Below are 14,785 nucleotides of genomic sequence, written 5' to 3'. Positions count from 1 at the left end.
GAGTTTGAGGGCAGCCTGGTCTACAGAATGAATGAATTCTAGGACAGCCAGTGCTATACAGGAGAATTCTGTTTCAAAAAACAAAACAAAACAAAATAAAACAAAAAAAAAGCAAGCCAGGTGGCAGTGATGGCACACACTCAGGAGGCAGAGGTCGGTAGATCTCTGAGTTTGAGGGCAGCCTGGTCTACAGAATGAATGAATTCTAGGACAGCCAGTGCTATACAGGAGAATTCTGTTTCAAAAAACAAAACAAAACAAAAACAAACAAAAAGGTGCTGTGTGCCTATGATCCAGTCTTTGGGAGGCTTCACAGGTGAGGTGACTGTCTGTGAGTTCAAGACCAACCTGGTCTATATGGTGAGCTCCAGCCCAGCACAAATCTATATCGTAAGATACTGACAGCCCCCCTAACCCTAAGAGGTCATGGATTCTAAAATCTAAAAGAAAGCATGCATTTTAAACAACAGTAATTATAATGGATGCTTTAATGTTGGTTATTTAATAAATTTCCTGTTTTGAAAAAAAAAATTATAAACTCAAATACAGAGACCCACAGCCAGACATCAGGCATGAGAGTTAGAACCATGGAACCCTCGGCCCAGAAGGGGTTTGTCTCCAGCAAATGGCTCAGGGAGTTGTTGTTCAGGAGAATAGGAGGCAGAAAAAGTATCAGCTCCAGAGGGGATGGATAACAAGAAAACAAGCCTTTCCCCTCTAAATCAACATGGTCGAAGCTCACATGAGCTCACAGAGTCCGAGGCAGCTTATGCAGGTGCATGGGCCTGCACCAGGTCTTTGCATGTAATAGTATGGTTTCCAGTTTAGGGTTTTTACAGATCTCCTGAGGGTGCGAAGGAGTGCTTCTGTTTCTTGAGCCTTCTCTTGGGCTCTTTTCCTTCTGTTTTGTGCAATTCCAATGTGTTAGGTTTTTTTTTTTCATTTTTTCATATTTTATTTTATTTTATTTTATCATTATCCCTTAGAAGCCTCTTTGTTTTCTCATGAGAGACAAAAAGAGAGTAGCTCCCTATGGTAGGGAGGAAATAGGAGGAGTAGATGGAGATGAACTGTAATCAGGTCAGGATAAGTTTTATGTGAGAAAAAAATTTAAAAAAAAAAAAAAAAAAAAAAAAGATGTTCCCAAATAAATAAGACACTTAGTATTCTCTTCTGAAGTCAATAAGAGGATAGACTTATTTTTTTATTCCACATTTTGTTTTGTTTTATTTTTTGAGATAGGGTCTCACTATGTAGCCCTGGCTGGGCTGAAACTCACCGTGTAGACAAGGCTAGCCTTTAGCTCACAGGGATCTGCCTGCCGCTGCTTTCAGAGTGCTAGGACCAAAGGCATGTGCCACCATGACTTTCAGAGATTTATTTTTATTTTACAGTAACAAAGGTTTTTTTGTTTGTTTGTTTTAGCATTTATTTATTTTGTGGACATGTGAGAGTGTGGCATGCCAAAGGTGTGCCTGTGGAGGTCAGAAGACAACTTTCTGGAGTTGGGTCTCTGCCTCCACCATACGGAAAGCAGGTTGTGGGCATTGGAGGTGTGCCTTTCTTTACCCATGGGTAAGCCATCACCTCAGTTCTTGTGACCTTTTTGATAACTGCTTCTGATACGTGTGGAGGTTTGCTTTCCCTAGCTTCATAACTTGCTTTAAAATAAAGCACAGTGTACCAGTTTGCCACAGGAACTATCTAAGAAGCCCAATAGTCCATGGTTTTGTTTTGTTTTGTTTTTAGTGTTAAGTCGAAGGGGCTGGAGAGATGGCTCAAGGGCTAAAAGCAATGGCTGCTCTTTCAGAGGCCAGAGGACCCAGGCTCAATTCCCATCTCTCTCTCTCTCTCTCTCTCTCTCTCTCTCTCTCTCTCTCTCTCTCTCTCTCTGCAGTTCCTGGAGATCTGATGCCTTCCTGTGACTTCCTTGGGCACCAGACACATTCTCATGGCGTTCAGACATGCATTCAGACAAACATTCAAACACCTCATTAACAAACAAACAAACAGAAATCACTTCAAGATTTAATTCACAGAGCACACGTTTCCAGGGCACAGACGTTATGACGGCATGGCGGCATGTGAAGAATTCCCATCGATCCAGAGACACTCCCGTAGAACCACCCTTGAAGTTGCCAGGATTACTAAAACAATGTTGTTCTCGGATTACTTGTCAACAGAGCAGATGGCAGGAAACTGACCTCCCAAACTGGAAATTTGGGCCGAGTTGGGTGGTAAAATCGCATCTTTGTTCCACTCTCAAGAATTGTTCTAACCCCTCACTCTATTCCCAGGGAGAATAACGTGACACGAGTCAAGGATAGCTTCAAGGACACAGCTGAGCCTCCAAGATAAGGCGAGGAGTACAGTTTGGGACAGGAGGAGTGGAGATCACGTTGTGTAACTCAAGTCGATTTATTCTCCTCCCTCTATGTCCCAGGGAGGTCACAGGGAGGAGGGGAGAAGTCTGTTTAGAGGGAGGCCCTGAATACAAAAAGCTAGGGATTCAACCCCAGCAAGGGAACCAGGAGGGATCTGTGGGAAGACCACAATGAAATAAGCACTGTATAAGTAATGCCCCTCCTCCCCCCTTCCCAAACCTTGGTGGGAGTTGGGTGGGGGGTGCGCAAATGAAACCTCAACGCTCTGAGATCAGAACTTGGCTTTTAACAACTGATAATCAAGCGGAAAGGATTTTAGAGACTATCCTTCCAGGGTTAATTACTGAAGTTTTATTAAGAACCGGCACTACCTCCAAAACCTCTGGTGATTCTCACGGTGGAATGAGTTGACTCCCATGTATTAAGAAATCACAGAATTCATTGTAGGTAGCTCCCTTGGTTTTTGTCTCGGTCTGATTTCTGTTGCGATTTTAGAATAAAGATTAGGGACCTCATAAAAGAAAGTGGTGCACGTGTAGGCATGCATCGTTCAGGAGACCTTCAGTCAAAGGCTGGCGAGTCATCCGGCAACGACCTTCATGAAGCCTCATCTCATGACAGAAAGCAGGAGGCCCCACAGACTTCTGCCAGAGCCAGAAAACACAAGGGGTGGGCTCCCCTTGTCATAACCTGCTCCCCTGGGAACTCACCCATGCGAGAAAAGTCAATCCATTTACGAAGGCTTTCCTCTCGAGACCACCACTGGAGAATGAAGGGGGACAGAAATGCTCAAACCACAGCCAGGCACAATGTGAATTCCAACTGCAAATTTCAATTTCTAACGGAGTTTCCAGATATACTTTAATCAAGAGTGAATGAGAATCTTGGGAGGCAGAGGCAGGTGGATTTCTGAGTTCGAGGCCAGCCTGGTCTACAAAGTGAGTCCCAGGACAGCCAGGGCTATACAGAGTAACCCTGTTTCTGGGGGGAAAAAAAAAGTGAATGAGAATACAAACTCCCTTGAGAAGGAGCTCAATAAATGGAGGGTAGTCAGGCTTGGCTTCGAGGGGTAGGAGCTGTGAGGAGGGTAATCAGGCCTGGCATAGTGGGGTAGTAGCTGGGAGTTGCGCAGGGCTACCCCTGCCTACCCTAGGCTCAATGTTCCACTCTGTTAAATCAGTAACGGGGCTGGGCTCAGTGTCGAGTGCTTGCTCAGCGTGCATGTTGGAGGCCCTAAAATTGCTCCCTACCACCACCAAAAATGGGAGGTGAGGAGGGAGTGGAACTCTCAAAATGTAAGTTTTGAACAAGAAGCTGGAGGGCAGAGGGTCTTTGTTTGTTTGTTTGTTTCATTTCGCTTAAAGCAGCAACTTACTTAGTTAAGCTCCAAACCCCAGACAAATGGCTAAGGTGTCAATTTAACATATCAAAGTGTACCGGGCCTTCGGATTCTCCCAGCATCCCTCAGTCCCTATCAGTTATAGCTGGCATACCCCACCCGCTACCCTGGACTCTTCAGTCCCGGGGCCGCGCTGCCCTTCCTGCCAAGGCTCTTCCCTACATAATCCAATCATTTTGGTTACCCACCCGTTTTGTGCCTTTGGCCTCCTGGATATTGCATTTGGTTCTTGTCTCCACCCAATCCCTTTTCCTTCCGTAGTTCAGAGTCATGACCACTCTCGACTCTCCCAAATGTATCTGCCTCTGGCTACGCGCTCTCAGATTCTCACGTATGTACAGTAAACTTTCTTCTCCGCCAGACCTAGGAGTAGTCATGTGTTTCCTTTACTTTTTTTTTTTTTAATCTCTTTTCGTTTTTTTCATTGACTGGTCTCACGACAAACTGATACGTACATGGATTGCAGATCTTCTCTGCCATCTTCCTGTTCCTGGTTGTCATATAGATGAGAGAGCACTCAAACCACACTGTGATTCAAAGACATCGTGTCTTCTTTACCTACTATGTACGCTATTATTCATTAATACTAATATACAAATCCTGCCAGGTTTGAATTTACATAATTCCAAATTTGACTTTACATTTTACAGAGTATCGGAACTGCCATTCTATGTGAACAGGTTTTCTCAGAACCGTTTCCACTATGCCTGACTGCATTGTGTCTTCCTCCTTTGAGCGTGGCCAGCCCATTGGAAACAACTCCATTCACAAATCTCCGAGCCATAGCCACACCCACAATCTACTCAACTGTCTTTAATCCTCTCTCTAACTCCTGCAGAGGTTTGGACCATCTAGGGAAGCAATGGTCTTTACTTATGAGTACAGACTGGTCTTTAATTTCATCCTTCTTGGCTCCTAATGCTACCGGCTAAGGAGATCAGCACTTTTCCTAGAGCCAGGCAGAAGCAGTTCTCGCCCAGACAGAACAGAAACTGAAATCCTAAAAGTTATTTTTCTTTGCTTCTTCCTCCTTCTCATTCTCCTCCTCATTCCCCTCTCATCTTCCTTCCTCCCCATTTTCCTCTTCCTCCTCCTCTGCTTCCTCTTCTCATTCCCTCCTCCTTTCTCCCCCTCCTCCTTCTTCCTTCTCCCTTCCTCCTCCTCCTCCTTCCTCATTGTAGAGGTTGGTCCACACCGGTATTAATCCCCCACAAATGATTTCATGTTATTTTATTTCCTTTAAGCTAACTTTTAAAGGGTTATGTCTACAGAAGCGGGGGAAACACACAGCTGGGCCCGTTATACTTTCTGGCTAGAGGAAAAATTGTAAGATCTGGAAATCGCCTCTTCCGGAGGCAAACAAAGGGAGAAAGGGCTAAATGTGAATGAATGCTGCAGAAGAGGGGATGGGTAAAACGGGTAGAAGGTGAAGCCAGGATGGGGGAAAAGGCAGCCAGGACATTCAGAAGTTCATTTGCATTCCACATTCCTCTAGCCATCATGATTGAAGGAAGCCATTGCTCAAGTTGTTTCTTACCTACAGTAGAACACTTATTTAGATGCTCTCAACTTACAATTCACTCAATGGCTGTGAACTCTTGCTATTTTAGCTTCCTAGAGTAGGTATAGAAGTGCCTAGCATAGATGATTACTGAAAAATAAACTATATAAAATAAAGCACTATATAAACTATATAAAGACCTCTCAGGTGCTTTGTTTCTCTTGATTTTATTTTATTTATTTATTTTATGGGTTTTGGATCTGCACACACTGTGTGCCAGGCAGCAGGTGAGGGACTTTTGTAATTAAGAGTCATGGTCAAGCCGGGCGGTGGTGGCTCATGCCTTTAATCCCAGCACTTTGGAGACAGAGGCAGCCGGATTTCTGAGTTCGAGGCCAGATTGGTCTACAAAGTGAGCTAGCTCCAGGACAGCCAGGGCTACACAGAGAAACCCTGTCTCTGAGAGAAAAAAAAAAAAAAAAAAGAGTCATGATCAAAGGCCTGTCTTCAGGGATCATAGACGCCAGAGGAGAAACAAACAGATACATGAAAAAAGTTGAACGGGGACCGGAGGTTACAGATAACTCTCTTCTCCATGGGCGCAGCTTCCCAGGGAATGACAGGGCAGTTACAGGGTTTACTGGAGATCCTTGAAGGTTTTTAACTTGTTTCCTTCTTGTACGTTCCTGGATTTGATTTTCTTCTTTATTGAAACATTTTTTTTCCTTCAATCTTTAGACGTCGGACATTTACCTCAGGTTGGAAGAAACATACAGAAAGACACAGTTCCTGACACGAAGGGGTTTTTCCCAGTAAAGAGTTCTCAAAGTAAATGAAGCTCTAACAGGAAATGGCTAAGCAGCCTGTCTTAACAGCAGACACTGGGCTTCCCCACTGGCGGACCCCGGAGACAAGAATGCGTTTGCATTTATTTGGGGGGTGATCAGAGAACACAGCAGGAGGGGAGTGAGGAAGTTAGATGGGGAAGCTTGCTAACTGGTAATAAAAGTAGCATTACGGAGCAGTTTTCTGCTGTGAACAACTGGAGCGCTATCCTACTGGGGCACCCTGAGGAAGCCATAGAAGGTGCCTCTTTCAGGCTAAAATTCCTGGCAACCTTGCCCTGCTGTGTTCCAGGTTTGAGCGGAAAGTCCACGGGAAGCTGCTCACAACCCAACATTGTCCGTGGAAGGTGGTACCTCCAGGAGAAATCGGGCTGGCGAAGGCTGGGAGTCGAGGGTCCGATGGGGGGTATAGATGGTGTCAACGATACAGGGTGGAATGTGGTTCCAGATGTGATTAGGAGAAGCTGCTGGGGAGTGGCGGCGCTTTCAGCAAGGTCACACAAAGAAGGAGATGCTGATGAAGGAGTGCCGACCTTGGCAGGAGTGACTGTAAGACTGAAACAGATGGAAAAGAGCATCCAGTTGTCACAAGAGACCAGGATCCCTGGAGAGAGGAAGTTCATGAATACCAGGGAAAGGAGGTACAGGGAATACAACTAAAAAGACAAACGACAATCAGCTTCAGACCTCTTCAAGCAGCCTTCCTAGCAATTTTATTTTTATTCATATATTTTTGCACATAATCAGTTGCTTCTCCACCCCACCCCACCCCCACCAAACCAGACAACGTAGGCAAACGTGATCCTGCAGATAACGGGAAGACTACATAGGTTTGATTACGGGAGTGACATGATTACATTTTTTATCTTGGCAAGATTGCTCTAGAAATCTCAGAATGTTGGGGACGGTTTGGAAGAAGTGGACAGGAATCATCTAAGTGATAGAGCCACAGTGTGCCACAGTCAGAGCTGCTGGGATCCCCAGTGGAAACAGAGAAGCTCTTGCATAGACCCAGCAAGGCTCCCAGGACTGCATACTATAGGGAAAGATGGAGGAGGAAGGGAGGGCCGCAGGGATGAAGGATGGTGACTCAGAGGGTGGAGGTTGTCTACAACTGAGGTAATAAATTATAGCAGGAAGAAGAGATTCTGTGGTTGGAATTTGGGTCTTGTTGGCTTCAGTGTGGGCTGCGAATCTGGACAAATGTAGCAAGAAGTTTTAGAAAGCTGTGTCTGGAGTCCCCAGAGCAAACTCAGAGCAACAGGCACACGATAGGACTCCTTACGTAGGGGGAGATAAAATGAAACTACTATGGGCTGGTCATCACATATTTGGAATCAGTAATGTCTTCTTTTAAGTACAGCTAAGAAGGATCATTTTCAAACATACAGTAATTAGGGTTGAGAATTCCTCTTCCCATGTTTGTTTTAAATACAAGCATAAAAGGCTTTTATTTTACAGCTGTAAAATATAAACCCTTACTAGACATAATGTATATCTATGAATTAAATATATAGGAAATAATGCTGGAGACCTGCTCAGGAAGTATTCATTTGTACTGTTCTTGCAGGAAACCACAATCCAGTCCCCAGTATCCACTTTGGGCAGTTTATGGCCATTGCCTTTAACTCCAAGTGCAAGTGACCGGGTGTTCTCTTCTGCCATCTCAGGCACCTGGACTCACATACACATACTGGCCCGCCTACATACACATAATTTAAAAACAAATATTTTTAAAAACCACTATAATGGAAATAGAATGTAGGAACTATAGATGTAGATTGAGGATAAACTAAAACTAGATTGTTCAAACTTTGGGAGATAGCTGAAAGTGCTAGGACACTGCATGCTGACAGCAGTGACTGCCACTGGAAACACTCCAATAGTGTTACAGGGTGGAAGCTACTCGTTTTAAAGTAAGAAATAAAGCAGTTATCAATTCCTATTTGCCAAGCTCCTCTAATTTGACACTCTATCCTACTCCCGAAGGCTGTGCTCTCTGTGGTATGTACCTGCGGAGGCCCTCCGCAATATTTCTTGTGTACCTTTAGGTTACCTCTTCACCATTTTCTATGCTAAAGCCCAGCAGAAAATTAGTCACAGAGACATGTTCTGAAGTTTGTAGAGGCCCAATAAACGACACTCCTATTTTCTTCGCTTGAGTTTTGAAACAAAAGACATTATGTCATCAGAGAGCAACCATGGCGTTTTTATCATTGTTGTTGATAAAGGCCAGGCTAGAGGACGTGGTTTGGATGAAAAACTGTTGTAAATAGCGATACTCAATCTGTGCATTAGACAGATTTATTCAACCGCAAGTTATCTGCAAAGGGAGATACTCATAACCCTTTCCCTGTGTGGGAACTCACCTGGGGACACAAATATGAGGCATGAAAAAGAAAATCAAAGCTTTTCTCAGCAATTTATTCTCAGAGAACAAGGCAAAGAAAGAGGTACAAATGTTCAGTTCCTTAGCTCGTCTTTAGTCAATAAAACATATAAGAACTCATCTATTTAGCTGGGTGTGAAGCCATGCCCACGATCACCTGCCTGCCATCCCTGGGACTGAAGAGGAAAAATAGAACTTAGAGTTAGGAAAGTCTTCAGAGACTACAGCTTGACTGCCATTAGGGAGAGATAAAGTGACTTGTCCAATGTCAGTCATGAAACTAATTGGGAGATAAACTTCAGAGAATGATATCTGAAAAAAATAAGATTATTTACTTCTGTAACTTTGTATAACCCTCAAAGGTGCCTCTGAGCAGAATCGTCAGGCAGATGGTAATAACTTTTTTTAAAAGAATCCCTTAGCCAGAGGGGGAGGTAATGAAGCCACCGACTTTCACGGGGTCCCTAATCATCTTGAGCAGAGCTGTATCTTCTGAGACTCAGTGGATGTTCCTTCTCATACTACAGAAAATGCAGATCTTTCTCCCTAGAAAATGGGGCAAACACACATTGTTTGTTTGCTTATGTGGAAATTGCTTCCCAACCAGCACAGGGCTTGGTGTATGACAGGCACTCAAGAAAATGGGAAGGATAAATAAATCAAGAAATGAGTAAATAAACAAACAGGGTTTCCTTTTCACTCAGAGAGGGGTATGGGATGAATAAACACTTTTCCAGCTGTGGTGATAAAGAAAGCACAAAGGGGAAATCAATTTATTAAACTCTGCCAAAAATATTTTCTAAGCGTTTTGGTCTGAATGAATCCAATTATTAACAATTATCATTCCAACTGACTTAAGTGAAAAGAACCAAAAGAAAGAGGCAACAGGAAGTGTCTGGATTAACAACAGAGCAGCAGAAACGACAAAAATGTAGCTTGTTGGTGCCTGCCCTTGATCCCAGCACTGGGGAGGCAGGAGGAACAACAAGAGTTCAAGGCCAGCCTGACCTATAGAATAAGAAGCCTTTACAAAGTACTTAGCAGTCCCTTACTCTTCATGGGGGACAGTTGTAACAATCCTACAGTTCTTCAGAGGCAATTGAAACAACCTCTCAAATCTCCAGGTTGACAAAAGAACCTGGAGAAATGAATCAAGTTCAGCAGAGTGATCATACACATACACACACACACACATACACACACACACACACACATTCACCCCCACTCCACCCCTACCTTTTAAACTGGGTGCCTGGCTGGCCTGAGACTTGCTTTGTAGACCAGGTTGGCTTCAAGTTTAGAGAGCCTCCTGCCTAGGCCTATTAGGTGTTGCAATAGACGGCATGTGCTACTACCACACCTTGCCAGCTCCTCTCGTGCACACCAGCTCTATGACAGGCATTTAGGCCAGGACTTTTACACACCCTATATTTATCTGCATAATCACCCTATAAAGTGGGCTCTTTAGACTCTACCCTATGAAAACATTAAGCAAAATAAACCAAACACAGACGTTAGTGATCCCATTAAGAGGTGTGCTATGGCCCTTCAAAACTCATGTTAAGATTCATCTGCCACTGTGATAGTATCAAGAGGTGAGACCTTGCTGGGTGGTGGTGATGCACAGCTTTAATCCCAGAATTTCAGAAGCAAAGGCAGGCAGATCTCTGAGTTCAAGGCCAGCCTGGTCTACATAATGAGTTCCAGGACAGCCAGAGCTACAGAGAAAAACCATAAAACAAAACATACAAACTAACCAACAAAATAAAACAAAACATAAAGGTGAGGCCTTTAGAACTGGAATTGTAGCTCGCTTGGTAGGATGGCGGCCTGGCATTCATGAAGCCTTGGGTCCTCAGCACTGCCTAAAACTAGGTGTGGTGGGCGCACATGCCTGTAATTCCAGCACTCTCAAGCTGGTGGCAAGAGAATTAGAAGTTCAAGGTCATTCTTATTGACATAGCAAGTTTGAGGCTAGCCTGGGCTACATAAGACTCTATTTAAACATAGAGGAGGAAACCTTTCAGAAGTGATTCATGCTTCATTAGGGAGGGTAGGTTAGTTATTTTGAGGCTATGCTTGGTATGAGTTATGCTTCCTTTTGGCCCAACTCTCACACAGACTTTGGCTGGAGTATGAAAGAGCAAGAAAGCAAGAAGCCCAAATGCACTTCTGTTATTTCACCACACCTCATTCATTCTGGTAGAGCAGCAGAAAATAGACCATGAAAGCCAAGGATCTAAAAACAAAACAGAAACCAAAACAAACAAACAAACAAAAACAAAACAAAAAACAAACGTGGACAAAACAAATGCCATCAGGGGCAACTGGTGGTTTAGTAAACCAGGAGACGTAGACTAGAGGACAGAGATAAGATGTGTTGGATGAACAACATGACTACTGACAGCAGGACTGAGCTGCAGTCAGCATTTCTGTAGATCTTAAAGCTCCTCACAAGAGAAAGGGGATAACTATGCAAGCTGATGGACTTCTTAGCTTGCTTCACTGCAGCAACTGGCTCATGTACTCTAACTGTCTTATCTTGTTTTGTTTCTTAGCACTAGGCTTTGGATCCAGAACCTTGTGCATACTAGACAAGAATAAGTGTCCTGCCGGGTGGTGGTGGCGCACACCTTTAATCCCAGCACTTGGGAGGCAGAGGCAGGCGGATTTCTGAGTTCGAGACCAGCCTGGTCTACAAGTGAGTTCCAGGACAGCCAGGGCTATACAGAGAAAAACCCTGTCTCAAAAAAACAAAAACAAAAACAAAAACAAAAACAAAACAAAACAAAACAAAACAAAAAAAATAAGTGTCTGCCATCTTTAGGCTTATGTCTTTTTCTCTCCTTGGCTGAAGATCTTTCTCTTGTTAATTCATGCATAGTCCTATTAATTTAAAAGATTTATTAACTGGAAAAAGTATTTATTTAACAGCTGGGAGAATAAATTCAGATATGTTAGCAGTGAAGTATTCAAAAATGGAATTAAGAATATACAATATTATTTAAATAGCATCAGAATCATAAAACACTAGAGGGCAAATCTGAGAAAAGAAATATAGCACTTACGTATCAAAAATTAGAAAATTTAAGGAAACCGAAGAAACTATTAATAAATTCAGATACATATATATTTGTAAATCAGAAGACACAATATTATTCATCTGATCATTCTCTCTAAACTGATCAGTATATTCCCTTCAGATTTTTCATTCTTTGTTGAAGAAATTGAGAAATATGCACATTTACATGGTAATGAAAAACCCCTAGAAGCCCCGCACTGTTTTGCAAAACAACAGTTAGGCTTTCGCTTCCTACCTTAAAACCTTACCATAAAGCAATGGTTACCAAGACAGCAGGGGCCAGAGGAAGAGAACTGAGAGTCTGTAACCAACACTTGTACTCAAAGACAACTGATTTTGGGCAAAGGTACCAACATAGTACTGGGGAAAACAGATACTCATTAAAAGAGATGAGTTTAGATCTCCACCTCATAGCATATATAAATATTAACTCAGTATGGAACATGTATGTGTGTGAGTGTGTTATACAGAATGTGTGTGTGTGTGTGTGTGTGTGTATGTGTGTGTATGTCTGTTATACAGAATGTGTGTGATATAGAATGTGTGTGTAATACAGAATGTGTGTGTGTGATACAGAATGTGTGTGTGTTATACAGAATGTCTGTGTGTGAGAGAGATACAGAATGTGTGTGTATGTGTGTTATACAGAATGTGTNCAGAATGTATATGTGTGTGATACAGAATGTGTGTGTGTAATACAGAATGTGTGTGTGTTATACAGAATGTCTGTGTGTGAGAGAGATACAGAATGTGTGTGTATGTGTGTTATACAGAATGTGTATGCGATACAGAATGTATATGTGTGTGATACAGAATGTGTGTGTGTAATACAGAATGTGTGTGTGAGAGAGATACAGAATGTGTGTGTGTGTGTGTGTATGTTTGTGTGTGTGTGTAAGACAGACCTTTATGAAAAACTCTACATAAAACATGGGAGAAAATCTTCAAAACCTTGAGATAACGAGGATTTCTTGGACAAAACAAAAGGACAGCCATAGCAAAAAATAACTGATAAATCAGACCTCATCAAAATTTCGAAGTTTTGCTATTTGACTACACTATTAAGAATGAGCCAGGCAGTGGTGAAAGGGCCTTTAATCCCAGCACCTGGAAGACAGAAGCAGGCAGATCTTCACGTTCGAGGCAAGCATGGTCTATAGAGTAAGTTCCTGGACAGCCAGGGCTATGCAGAGAACCCTGCATAAAAAGAAGAAGAGGAGGATGGGAGAAGGAGGAAGAAGAAGAAGAAAAAGAAAGAAAAGAAAGAAAAGGAAAGGAAAAAGGAGAAAGAAGTGAAAGAAAGGAAAGGGAAAAGGGAAAAAAGAAAGAAAATGAAAAAATGAGGCTGGAGAGAAGGCACAGTCATTAAATGCATTTGATGGTCTTAACCTGGGTTAGGTTCCCAGCACACACATGGCAGCTAACAACTGTTACTCCGGTTCCAGGGTATCTGATGCCCTGCTCTGGCCTTGGTGGATACAGTATACTGGCACACAGACCTATGTATTGGCAAAATATTCAAACACATACAATAAAATAAACCTTTAAAAACAAAAAGAGAAAATAGACTGTGTGTGTGGGGGGGGATGTTTGTTAAACTCACATCAAGTAAAAGAGTTTTAGTCATAACATATAAAGAATTCACAAATTCAATAAAAAGAAAGTAACAACAATCAAAACATGAACAAAACACAAAACAGTTCATTTATCAATGAGGATATATCAATAACTGTGAACCACACAAATGATGCTTTGTATCATTATTTATTAAGCTGCCACGAAAGAAAGCCACAAGAAGACAACATTCTGGAACAACTAGAGTACCAGAATACAGACAATAATAGATATTGAAGAGGGTATGAAGTAGAAACCCGTATCTATAGGTGATGATTGTATAAAATGATGCTTCTCACAAGTTATCATGAGGATGTCAGTGAACGCAGTTATTCTGCCCGAGCATGCACTCGGGATACAAGAAAGCATGTGCTCCCATGAAGATGTGCAGCAGAATGCTCAACACAGCACATACTGAAAACATTCAATGTTTACCAGTCTGTGACTGGATAGATAAATTATGGCCAATACAATAAATACAAGAGCATAGTATTTATCAATTAGAAAGGAGAGATTGCTGACTCCGATGAGAGAGATTTGACTCATACTAAATGGGAGATAAACATCAAAACATCATGTGAAGTAAAATAAGCCAGATTCAAAAGACCCAATTTCAGGATTCCTTCTTCAGAGTATATATGTAAATTTTTTCATGTACTAGTTCATAACATATATGAAAATTTTCACATACTAGATCATAATACATACATATGTTATTGACATAAACTTGCGGAGAAAGTAGATCCGTGGTTGCCTACAAGTGACAGCATGAACTGTCACTAAATATAAATGAACGTAAGAACCTTACTTGGGGGGATAAATGTATTCTGAAACTTAGATATGTGGATGGTAAATTTACCAGAAAACAGTGAATTGTGTCCTTGACACAGATGAATGATATTAAAATGTAGTCCACTGAAGTTATTAAAAAAATAAACTAAATTTTGTTCTCTGAGCCCTCTGGGCTAAGGCAAGCTGCTCTGAGTAACCTGCTATCTCGGGAGACTTTGCCTTTCCTGCCACCTCTCCTCCACCTTCATCAGACTCCTGAATCATACGGGTAAACTTCCCTTCCCCCATGGAGGATAGTTACCACACTCCTGAACAATAAAAGAACTCTGGGAGGAATCACCATCCCAGCCTGTACTACAGAGCAATAGTGATAAGAAATGTGTTGGTACAGAAACAGACACATTGGTCAATGGAATTGAATCAAAGATCCAGAAATAAGCCCACATACCTATGAACACTCAATTTTTGATAAAAAAAAAAAAAAAGCCAAAACCAAACAATTGAAAAATGAAAGCATCTTCAACAAATAATGCTAGACTACCTGGATGTCTACATGTAGAAGAATGAAAATAGATCCATATTTATCACCTTGCACAAAGCTCAAGTCCAAGTGGATCAAGGACCTCAAAACTGGATACACTGAATATCATAGAAGAGAAATTGGAAAAGAGCCTTGGACACACCTACAAAGGGGAAAATTTCCTGAACAGAACACAAATAGCTCAGACTCTAAGAACAACAAATGATAAATTGGACTTCATGAAACTGCAAAGCTTTTT

This window comes from Mus pahari, chromosome 12, assembly GCF_900095145.1.
Source record: "Mus pahari chromosome 12, PAHARI_EIJ_v1.1, whole genome shotgun sequence".
Lineage (NCBI taxonomy): Eukaryota > Metazoa > Chordata > Mammalia > Rodentia > Muridae > Mus > Mus pahari.
Note: the sequence above shows the minus strand (reverse complement) of the source record.